Source organism: Onychomys torridus, chromosome 3, assembly GCF_903995425.1.
Source record: "Onychomys torridus chromosome 3, mOncTor1.1, whole genome shotgun sequence".
NCBI lineage: Eukaryota > Metazoa > Chordata > Mammalia > Rodentia > Cricetidae > Onychomys > Onychomys torridus.
Genome location: NC_050445.1, coordinates 114047823 through 114060258, shown reverse-complemented (window position 1 = coordinate 114060258; position 12436 = coordinate 114047823).

The following is a 12436-nucleotide window of genomic DNA, read 5'->3' as shown; positions in this document are numbered from 1 at the left end:
AGTCCAGGCAAGGCAGCTCACGTGTGTGTCAGTGGTTCTTACAACCACTGCCAGAAACATGCGCATTCTGCAGCAGATAGAGCACCATGTCTGAGAGAAAGGTACCCACTCTAGGTGCCTTTCTAGTTCTGTACTTGTAGAGGTCACAGCTTCCTGCCTGGTTAGAGACTACCAGCAGAGTGTTCCTTTACTTTTAAGACGGTTTGGTGTAGCTGCTGCCAATTCTGGGACAACTTGGGCCACCACCCTGGAGTGTGCCTGCTCGGCAGCCTGGCTCCCCCGCCACCACTGCCGCTGCTGCCATCGCCATTCCATGCACAGCTGCCACCATTGTTTGGTGTATTGCTCCATTTGTTGTGATCCCAGCAGCTCTGCACAGTACCCACAGGCAGGGGTTGCCTGGATTAGTGTTTGATTCACACAGCTCATTCAGGGAGCTGAGTCAGTTCACACCAGACCTGCCTTGTACTCTACACATGCGACACCTGCTGGCCAAACATCGCAACTACACCTACGCACCATCCTGAGAACTGGAACATCTGGAGCACCTAGGACTGTTAGGGCCAGCTCTCGAGGATTTCATCTGAAGTAAAACAACTCAATAATTTTACACCTTAAACTGATTAATAAATAAACAAATTAATAAAAAAAATTTACAAATTTTGACTATTTCTCAAAAAATGGCCGACAACATCACCGCTCAGGAATTTAAAAGTTTTTTGTCTGTATTATGAGTGTAATTTTACAGGACATATACAACCTTCCTGCCACCTATACAATGTTTTCCATACTAGCAATTAACATGGTGATTCATCTCATATCATTGAAAAATTGGATAATAATAACAACAAAATGAGACATTAATGGGACTGATACAGGCTTTGCAGAGTGGTAATGAGGACATAAATAGAAGGATTCTTTCTATGGAAACTGATAGTTTACCACAAGAACTTCTGGCTTTGCAGAGAGGTAATGAGGACTTAAAAAGATGGATTCTGTCTTTGGAACCTGTTAATTCACCACAAGAACTTCAGTCCGTTAATAATAACTGGACGGCCATATTTCATTCTATTGATATAAATACAAATACTTAATGAATAAAACAATAACAATCAGAACAATCTTAATGCCATTCAGATAATTTCTAAGGAGGAAAGATCATTGCTCATTGATAGAATAAAGTCTTGTGAATCATATGTTTTGGATGAACATAAAAAATATTATATGATTCCATGAAATCTCTAGAATCCTTTACAACAGAGGAGGTTCAAATGCTACAGAAAGCAGTAGTTAATCCATTTCAAGCTCTGGAGGATTCTCTCAGTAAGGATAATAAACTGATAAGCAGAAGGGCAAAGCCACACAAGTAATAACATAGCCAGGTGGCTCTTATGAAATGGCTTATCCTGTCACCATCCATGAGAAGCCAGCAGATGATGCACATGCTGAAGAATATATAGAATATATCTGGCAAACTATTTATATGAGGGATTTAAAACACATTAAGGATGCTGTAGTTACGTATGGTATACATTCAACATATGTGAAACAGATGTTGAATATGTGGTCTTCTAGAAATAGAATTATACCAAATGACTGGAATCAGTTAATCTCAGCTGTGTTAGAATATAGCCAGCAGTTACAATGGAAAATCTGGTTGAGAGAAGAAGCTAAGGCCCTTGAGCAGCAAGGTAAAATTAGAGGTTCTGAGATGTCCCAAGATCAAATTCTAGGTGAGGGCTGTTTTGCTGATATAAATGTACCAGCTACCTTTGATGAGCATATGTTATCCCTGTGTTGTACAGCAGCTTTCAATGCTTGGGAAAAAATTCCAGAGCCAAGTGAGCAATATATAAAGGTTTCCCAAGGGTCAAAAGAACCATTTACTATTTTTTTTTTTACAAAGACTGACCAAGGCTAAAAACAAGATACTATCAAACCAAGAATTAAGACAAGTATTAACTTAAGCTTTGGCTTTTGATAATGCTAACACAGAATGCAAAAGAATATTTACACCTTTAAAGGTCACTATCTTTGGAGGAATAGATTCAACATACAAAAGTTATTGAGTTTCTTAACTATGGTAATGAGGCTTGGATAGGAGAGGTGAATTTCAAAGGAGGAAGGAGGCATCAAAGTACCAAATGTTTTGACTGTGGTACACTAGGTCACATAAGAAGAAATTTTACACATGGTGCTCCTAGAAGCAATGCTTCTAGAAATAACCCAACAGGAGACCCCAAACTTCTGGATTATGCAGAAGATGTGGCAAAGGCTGACTGTAGTGGATAATTAAAAATAGATTAATAATTAATATATGATAGTCATACTGATAGCCATGTTAGTTAAGTCTTCTAGGTATACATAGAGATATTTCAGATAGATGGGTAATCTTCAAACACTTCAAAGGTCTACAGAATATGGCATTTAAAATATTTTTATAATTTAGACTTTCTGGACAGTGAGACATGTCTGCTCCTGGCAGCACCAATTTACTTCAGAGAGGAGGATGGGCATCAAAGACATTTCATATCTTATCTTCACTTTGGCAAAAATAGCCATTTGGACAAAAAACTATTCTTGCCTGGACTGCTTGATCAACTGGACATGCAGGACCCATAAAAAGGTGACCACTAAACTTTGCTTGACAAAATGGTCCTTCAGGTTCCTGCTTCATAGAGGAAACTTCCAGACATTCTACAGGACACTAACAGAAATAACTGAGAGACTCTTGCCCTGTGGGCTGAAGACAAATGCCCCAACTTTACAAAAAAAACATTAGGTGACTGTCCAGGCTGCCAGCTGTCTCTGTCTACTCTTGCAAGACTCCTGAAAAATGCTTACATCCTTCTCCCAATTCTCAGGTAATATTATATCCTTCTGAGGCCTTTGGTACGGTTGAAGACTAGATAGTTATAACTTCCTCAGTTATGATAAAAGATAAGTTAGATATAAAAACCTTAGACTCACAAATATAGGATAGATAAAATATTTTGTTTAATTTTGCCAAAACAAATAGACTAGATATTGTAACTATAATTCTTGCTTGATAATTGTTTTGTTATATATAATTTTACTATGTAAAAGTTAAAACCTTCCTAAAAAAAAAGAAAGAAAGAAAGAAAGAAAAGAAAAGAAAAGAAAAGAAAAGGGGAAGTGCTGTGGATATCGCTGTGTAAATAAAATTCAGATTGGCCAGTGGCCAGGCAGGAAGTATAAGTGGGAAAAGGAAGAGGAGAAGGCTGGGAACAGGAAGGCTGGGAAGAGACATTGCCAGCTACTGCCATGAGAAGCAACATGTAAAGACACCGGTAAGCCACAAGCCATGTGGCAAAGTATAGACTAACAGAAATGGGCTAAATATAAGAGTAAGAGCTAGACAATGGTAGGCCTGAGCTAATGGCCAAGCAGTTTAATATAATATAAGTGTCTGTATGATTATTTTATATGTGGGTTGTGGGACCGCAGGAGCTTGGTGGAACCTGGAGAGAAGCTCTCCAACTACAGCTGACATTGGACCAATGAATGCAGATCTACAAGAGACAAACAAGGCAGCCTTTACCAGTGGGAAATACCTCAGGGGCATTTATCAGGCTCCCAAATTGAACATGGTTCAAACATTTCCAATTACTATAGAGGAAATTCCTCTCCAGGACAATTAAATAACCCAGTGCCTAATATAAGAACAATACTGCACTGGATGATAGAATAACTTTGATGGATGGATCAAAAATTCAAAAAAAAACCCATAAAATGAATATTTTGGCAGACTTCCATAAGTGAACAAAGTCCAAAGTTTAGAGTGCAAATTAACAACATTTACTAGAAGGACTGGTGGACACAGGTGCAGACGTGAGTATATTACACCAAAATCATGGCATCCAAATTGGCATCTTCAAGAGGTAGATGCCCAGTGTTTAGGGATTGGAACCCTATCTCAGGTAAAACAAAGTTTGAGATGGGTTGAAGGCATAGGGCCAGAAGGACAGAGAGGAAGACTGAAGCCATATGTGGCAAATGTAGCAGTGAATCTTTGGGGCTGAGATCTGTTACAACAATGAAACACCAGATTAAAATTTCTCCAAGCTCAAAAGTGGAATATAGACCAATTCATGTTTTGGGGAATAATATTATAAGATACTTTTAAAATATACCCACCATACATTCAGGCTGTACATAAGCAGAGTACAACTTCCATTGAACTCTCAAAATTACCAACAGCCCTACATTTGAAATGGCTAGCTAATAAACCTGTCTGGGTTGGACAATGATCCACAAGAGAAACTACAAGCTTTGGAATAGCTGGTTCAGGAGCAGTTAAATGCTCAACACATTGAAGGATCTACCAGCCCTTGGAATTCTCCTGTATTTGTTATTAAAAAGAATCTATTAAATGGAGAATTCTGACAGATCAGAGAGCCATTCATAAAGTAATTCAGCCTATGGGCTTCCTACAGAATGGGATGCCCCTAAAGAATGGCCTATTAGAGTTATTGACTTAAGAGACTGTTTAATTACCATTCATTCATTGCCTACAAGAAAAGGATAAAGAAAAATTTGTCTTCACAGTACCTACTTATAATAATTCCCAGACAGACAAGAGATATCAATGGAAGGTCTTCCCACAGGGAATGTTAAATAGCCCTACCCTGTGCCATTATTTTGTACAAAAACCGTTGGAAATAATTCGTGCAAAATTTCCACAGTCTGTAACCTACCATTATATGGATGGTATCTTACTAGCTGATCCAAAGTTAAGTACCTTAGAAAGCATGTTTGAAGAAGTAAAGAAACTTTTGCCTCATTGGGGATTACAAATTGCTCCAGAAAAAAATACAAAGAGGAAATTCTATGAATTACTTAAGATATAAGACATATCTACAAAAAATTAGTCCTCGAAAGGTACAACTCAGGAGAGAGTGACTGTGGACTCTTAATGATATCAAAAAGTGTTAGGAAGCATTTCCAACTTACAGACCATCATCTGAATACCTAAATATGGACTATTAAATTTGGCCAATATCCTAAAAGGGGACAAGGACTTAAATAGTCCAAGAGAATTATCGCTGAAGCTGAGAAGGAATTGGCTCAAGTAGAAAAGGAAATACGAGCGGCACATGTGGATCGTGTGAATCCAGAACCTAAATGCATTCTGGTCATACCTCTCTCCAGACACTCCCCCTCAGGGATTTTGAGTAGAGGGAAGATATCATATTGGAATGGATATTTCTATCATGTAAACTGAGCCAGAAGTTAAAGACTTACATAGAAAAGATCTCTGATTTGATTCTAAAAGAAAAATTAAGACTTTGTCAATTGACAGGAATGGACCCAGCAGAAATTGTAGTACATTTAAATAATGAGGAAATTTCCTCTTTATGGAAAGAATAAAAAATACTGGCAAAGATCCTGCAGTAACTTTTTGGGAGAGATTAACAATTGTCATCCCAAAAGCAAGAGAATAAAATTCATAAAAAGAAGTGAATGGATCCTTCCTCACCTTGTATGGCAAAAATCAATCTCTGGAGTCCCCACATTCTATACTGGTGCAAATAAATCAGGAAAGATAAGATATAGATCAGGAGACCTAAGTAAAGTGGTTCAAAACCCCTATAATTCTGTACAAAAGGCAGAACTGTATGCCTTTCTTATGATACTAATGGACTTCATGGAACCTCTCAATATAGTTACTGACTCTCAATATGCAGAGAGAGTTGTTTTACATATTAAAACTGCTGAGTTTATTCCTGATAATACAGAATTTATTCACTATACATACAATTACAGAAAATCATCAGAAATAGGGAACATTATATATATATATCAGAGCTAAATACAGGTTTGCCTGGTCTCTAGCACAAGGTAATAATGAGATTCATCAGTTATTAATAGGTAATGTGCTAGAAGCTTCAAAATTTCAAAAGAAACACCATGTAAACAGCAAAGGTTTGAAAAGGGACTTTTCCATCACTTGGTAACAGCCAAGGAAATTGTAAAAAAAAAAAAAATGTCCTATTTGTTCCTTCCATAACCAAACTCCATTACCTGCAGGAAGCAATCCTAAAGGTATACAAAGAAATGAAATTTGGCAGATGGATGTGTTTCATTTTGCAGAATTTGGAAGATTAAAATATGTGTACCATACCATGGACACCTACTCAGGATTTCAATGGTAAGAACTATGAGTTCTGAAAAGGCTGACTGTGATTATACACCCATTAGAAGTTATGGCCATCATGGGATTACCTGTACAAATTAAGACTAACAATGCTCCAGCATATGTCTCAAATAAAATGAGACATTTTTTTCTTATTACAATATAAAACATATTACATGTATGCCACACAGTCCCACAAGCTGAGCAGTCATAGGAAGGTCCAATCAAACTTAAGAGTATGCTAAAAAAAAAAAAAAAAAAACCAGAAAGAGGTAACAATGACCCCTAGAAATAGATTACATAATGCTTTATTAACCTCAATTTTTTTTTCTGGAGCAGAGGGCTGAGGACCATACCCAGGGCCTTGTGCTTGTTAGGCAAGCAGTCTACCACTGAGCTAAATCCCCAACCCCTCAAATTTTCTTAATGCTGATGAGAAAGGGACAACAGCTGTGAAGAGACATTGGACAACAAAAAAGAACTCTTGAACTAAACCAACCAGTTTACATCAAAGATGTGTTGACCTCAGAATGGAAAGCAAGATATGTCCTACACTAGGGAAGGGGTTTTGCTTTTGTTTCTAGAGGAGAAGAAAAGCTATGGATACCAACAAAATTAATAAAAATTTGATTTGAACAGGAGAAACCCCTTGATAGAAGTAATAGCTCATCCACTGATGTGAAACTCTACAGGTTCTAAACAAACAAACAAACAAACAAAAAACCTCAACAAACAAGGTTCAGGGTAGGGTTCTGGGTTTGTTTGTATTTTTGTCTTTAAAGGATAATAGAAATACCCATCTTTAAAAAATCATAAGGCCTTGGACACCTAGATGTCTACTGCACAAAGGAAGGACTTACTGGTAACAATATACTCTACAATATCTCGCTGTCTAACATCAAAATCTCTTTAACTCTAGAATAGTTGTGGTCCCAATTCAACTATAAATCAAGTTGGCTTTGGAGTTGGAATGTGGCTCTCTCCTTCTCTAACCCAAGTATATTGCTAAAAGACAAATTAAAAGATTCTGTCTCATATCAGGAGAGCAGACTGGAGTGAGACAGAAGAAAACCAATAATCTAGGGACCATTGTCCTCAAGATTCTATTTCTTTCCATGCTTATCCTTGATTTCTGGAAATCCTTCCTCAAATCACCCTAAACCCAAACTTCCCATTTTGATATTAATAATGTTCAAGTTTTCCACAGTGAAATACAAGTCTTTCCAATAGCAATCCCTGAAGCCTCCAGAAGGGAGATGGTGCCTCACAACAACGACTCTACTCAGTCCAGAAAGATGTCATTATATCTAAGAACATTACTCAATGATCAGCCTTGGACTGATAATTTGTTTGGACAGTACTGAGATGAGATGATCCATCATAGTACATTTCTAGCAGAATCTCAGAGAACCTTACCCATTACTCTGAGACTGGCTGGAGACTCTACAGCTAGTCCTATTGAGACCTAACAATCTAAGCTTTCTTACAGGACCCCACAGATATACCCATTGTGGTAGGGGTCACTCCTGGGCTGGAGGTCCTAGCTACTATATGAAAGCAGGATAGGAAGCCTTAAGGAACAAGCCAGTAAACAGAAATCCTCTATGGCCTCTGCATCAGCTCCTGCCTCCAAGTTTCCACCATTAGGTTTGAAATCCCGGCCTTGGCGTCCCTCAATGAACTGTGATATGTAAGCCAAAAAAATGTTTTTCTCCCCAAGTTCCCTTTGGTCATAGTGTGTTGTGGAATATTAATTTAACTAGGCAAAGATGTGTTACATTTGTTTATGTTGTGGAATATTACTTTAACAATGTAAAAATATGTTACTATGTTTATGTTGTATTTCTTTAATGGTGTAAAGACATGCTACATTTATTTATGCTGCATTTTTAATTATGTAAAGATGTGTTGCTGTTTTACCTTGCCTGCCTAAGGCACCTGTTTAGTCTAATAAAAAACTTAATGGTCAATAGCTAGGCAGTTGAGAGATAGGTGGGGCTGGCAGGCAGAGAGAATAAATAGGAGGAGGAGAGAGAATGAGGGAGAAAGAGAGGGAGACACCTGGGGCCAGACAGCTGGACAGCCAGACAGCCGGACAGCCAGACAGCCAGACACAAAGGAAGCAGAGAAAGTAAGACATACAAATAAAGGAAAGCTAAAAAATAAAGGAAAGGTATGTTTCCTGAGGGAAAACATACATGATGAGAAACAGGTGAAGTGAAGTTATAAGGGCTAGCAAGAAATGAGCCTAAGCTAAGGCTGAGCATTCATAACTAATTGTAAGTCTCCATGTCTTGATTGGGGAGCTGGTTGGAGGCTCAAAGAAAGCCTGCTACAATAGTGGTTTGTCACAGCAGTCGTAATCCCAATTGAGACAGTGTGAAAGAGCCATAGTTGTTATGGGTGCAACCAACTGTTTTCTGATTGTATTTAAGGCACACTTTTGCAAGAGAGAATTTATATTTGTCAGTATAAGTGGAGCCATAGGCTCCAGGACAGAGGCTAATGTCATTTTATTGTTGTTGTTGAATGGATGTTGTCTGTTTATAAATTGCCTTCTAAACATTACTGTTCATATGTATAGACTTCTAAGGCTGCCACCCACGGTTGTGGAAAGAAACCTATTTTCTGTAGTAGGCAGTGGTTACAGTGGAGACTTAGAACCAGGCAAACTACTGAGAATAAGAATCTTCTGCTGTAGTCTGTACTGTTTGGCATCTATATCACCCTGCACATGGCTCAAGCAACATTAAGGGAGATTGAGCTGAAAGAAATGAGTGGAGAAAGGGGTATCATGTTGGGGAGCTATTTTCTCCAGATTGAAATATTCCCTTGTAAAGATAAAAGGGAGACTCATGAAACTCCCAAGAAAACTACAAGATTTCACGGGACCTCCTGAAATTTCTACAAGCAGTTAACAAGTTACTGCTGGTGTGAAAGACTTTTAGATGCAGGGTATACAAAAGATTCTGGTCATCATCCATCTAGAGCTGGTTTTTGGTTACCATGTTCTCAGAGTCTTCTTTCTATGTGCCCCCTCAGTAACCCCTCACAGGTGCTCCCATAAGTAACCTCAGTGAACACCCAAGATAGACTATGGGTGTGATTTCTGGGGGAAAAGATGTTGGTTTTCATGTTTTCATAGAAAAAGTCATATAAGATGAGACCTCTTTGGCTCAGTAGAGCTCTATCACTGAGCTGATTTGATTCTAAAAGAAAATTAAGACTTTGTCAATTGACAGGAATGGACCCAGCAGAAATTGTAGTACATTTAAATAATGAGGAAATTTCCTCTTTATGGAAAGAATAAAAATACTGGCAAAGATCCTGCAGTAACTTTTTGGGAGAGATTAACAATTGTCATCCAAAGCAAGAGAATAAAATTCATAAAAAGAAGTGAATGGATCCTTCCTCACCTTGTATGGCAAAACCAATCTCTGGAGTCCCCACTTCTATACTGGTGCAATAAATCAGGAAAGATAAGATATAGATCAGGAGACCTAAGTAAAGTGGTTCAAAACCCCTATAATTCTGTACAAAAGGCAGAACTGTATGCCTTTCTTATGATACTAATGGACTTCATGGAACCTCTCAATATAGTTACTGACTCTCAATATGCGAGAGAGAGTTGTTTACATATTAAAACTGCTGAGTTTATTCCTGATAATACAGAATTTATTCACTATACATACAATTACAGAAAATCATCAGAATAGGGAACATTATATATATATATAGAGCTAAATACAGGTTTGCCTGGTCTCTAGCACAAGGTAATAATGAGATTGATCAGTTATTAATAGGTAATGTGCTAGAAGCTTCAAAATTTTAAAAGAAAACCCATGTAAACAGCAAAGGTTTGAAAAGGGACTTTTCCATCACTTGGTAACAGCCAAGGAAATTGTAAAAAAAAAAAATGTCCTATTTGTTCCTTCCATAACAAACTCCATTACCTGCAGGAAGCAATCCTAAAGGTATACAAAGAAATGAAATTTGGCAGATGGATGTGTTTCATTTTGCAGAATTTGGAAGATTAAAATATGTGTACCATACCATGGACACCTACTCAGGATTTCAATGGTAAGAACTATGAGTTCTGAAAGGGCTGACTGTGATTATACACCCATTAGAAGTTATGGCCATCATGGGATTACCTGTACAAATTAAGACTAACAATGCTCACCTATGTCTCAAATAAAATGAGACATTTTTTCTTATACAATATAAACATATTACATGTATGCCACACAGTCCCACAAGCTGAGCAGTCATAGGAAGGTCCAATCAAACTTAAGAGTATGCTAAAAAAAAAAAAAAAAAACAGAAAGAGGTAACAATGACCCCTAGAAATAGATTACATAATGCTTTATTAACCTCAATTTTTTTTTCTGGAGCAGAGGGCTGAGGACCATACCCAGGGCCTTGTGCTTTGTTAGGCAAGCAGTCTACCACTGAGCTAAATCCCCAACCCCTCAAATTTTCTTAATGCTGATGAGAAAGGGACAACAGCTGTGAAGAGACATTGGACAACAAAAAAGAACTCTTGAACTAAACCAACCAGTTTACATCAAAGATGTGTTGACCTCAGAATGGAAAGCAAGATATGTCCTACACTAGGGAAGGGGTTTTGCTTTTGTTTCTAGAGGAGAGAAAAGCTATGGATACCACAAAATTAATAAAAATTTGATTTGAACAGGAGAAACCCTTGATAGAAGTAATAGCTCATCCACTGATGTGAAACTCTACCAGGTAAAAAAAACATTAGGTGACTGTCCAGGCTGCCAGCTGTCTCTGTCTACTCTTGCAAGACTCCTGAAAAATGCTTACATCCTTCTCCCCATTCTCAGGTAATATATATCCTTCTGAGGCCTTTTGGTACGGTTGAAGACTAGATAGTTATAAACTTCCTCAGTTATGATAAAAGATAAGTTAGATATAAAAACCTTAGACTCACAAATATAGGATAGATAAAATATTTTGTTTAATTTTGCCAAAACAAATAGACTAGATATTGTAACTATAATTCTTGCTTGATAATTGTTTTGTTATATATAATTTTACTATGTAAAAGTTAAAACCTTCCTAAAAAAAAAGAAAGAAAGAAAGAAAAGAAAAGAAAAGAAAGAAAGGGGAAGTGCTGTGGATATCGCTGTGTAAAATAAAATTCAGATTGGCCAGTGGCCAGGCAGGAAGTATAGGTGGGAAAAGGAAGAGGAGAGGCTGGGAACAGGAAGGCTGGGAAGAGACATTGCCAGCTACTGCCATGAGAAGCAACATGTAAAGACACCGGTAAGCCACAAGCCATGTGGCAAAGTATAGACTAACAGAAATGGGCTAAATATAAGAGTAAGAGCTAGACAATGGTAGGCCTGAGCTAATGGCCAAGCAGTTTAATATAATATAAGTGTCTGTATGATTATTTTATACGTGGTTGTGGGACCGCGGGAGCTTGGTGGAACCTGGAGAGAAGCTCTCCAACTACAGCTGACATTGGACCAATGAATGCAGATCTACAAGAGACAAACAAGGCAGCCTTTACCAGTGGGAAATACCTCAGGGGGCATTATCAGGCTCCCAAATTGAACATGGTTCAAACATTTCCATTACTATAGAGGAAATTCCTCTCCAGGACAATTAAATAACCCAGTGCCTAATATAAGAACAATACTGCACTGGATGATAGAATAACTTGATGGATGGATCAAAAATTCAAAAAAAAACCCCATAAAATGAATATTTTGGCAGACTTCCATAAGTGAACAAGTCCAAGTTTAGAGTGGCAAATTAACAACATTTACTAGAAGGACTGGTGGACACAGGTGCAGACGTGAGTATATTACACCAAAATCATGGCATCCAAATTGGGCATCTTCAAGAGGTAGATGCCCAGTGTTTAGGGATTGGAACCCTATCTCAGGTAAAACAAGTTTGAGATGGGTTGAAGGCATAGGGCCAGAAGGACAGAGAGGAAGACTGAAGCCATATGTGGCAAATGTAGCAGTGAATCTTTGGGGCTGAGATCTGTTACAACAATGAAACACCAGATTAAAATTTCTCCAAGCTCAAAAGTGGAATATAGACCAATTCATGTTTTGGGGAATAATATTATAAGATACTTTTAAAATATACCCACCATACATTCAGGCTGTACATAAGCAGAGTACAACTTCCATTGAACTCTCAAAATTACCAACAGCCCTACATTTGAAATGGCTAGCTAATAAAACCTGTCTGGGTTGGACAATGATCCACAAGAGAAACTACAAGCTTTGGAATAGC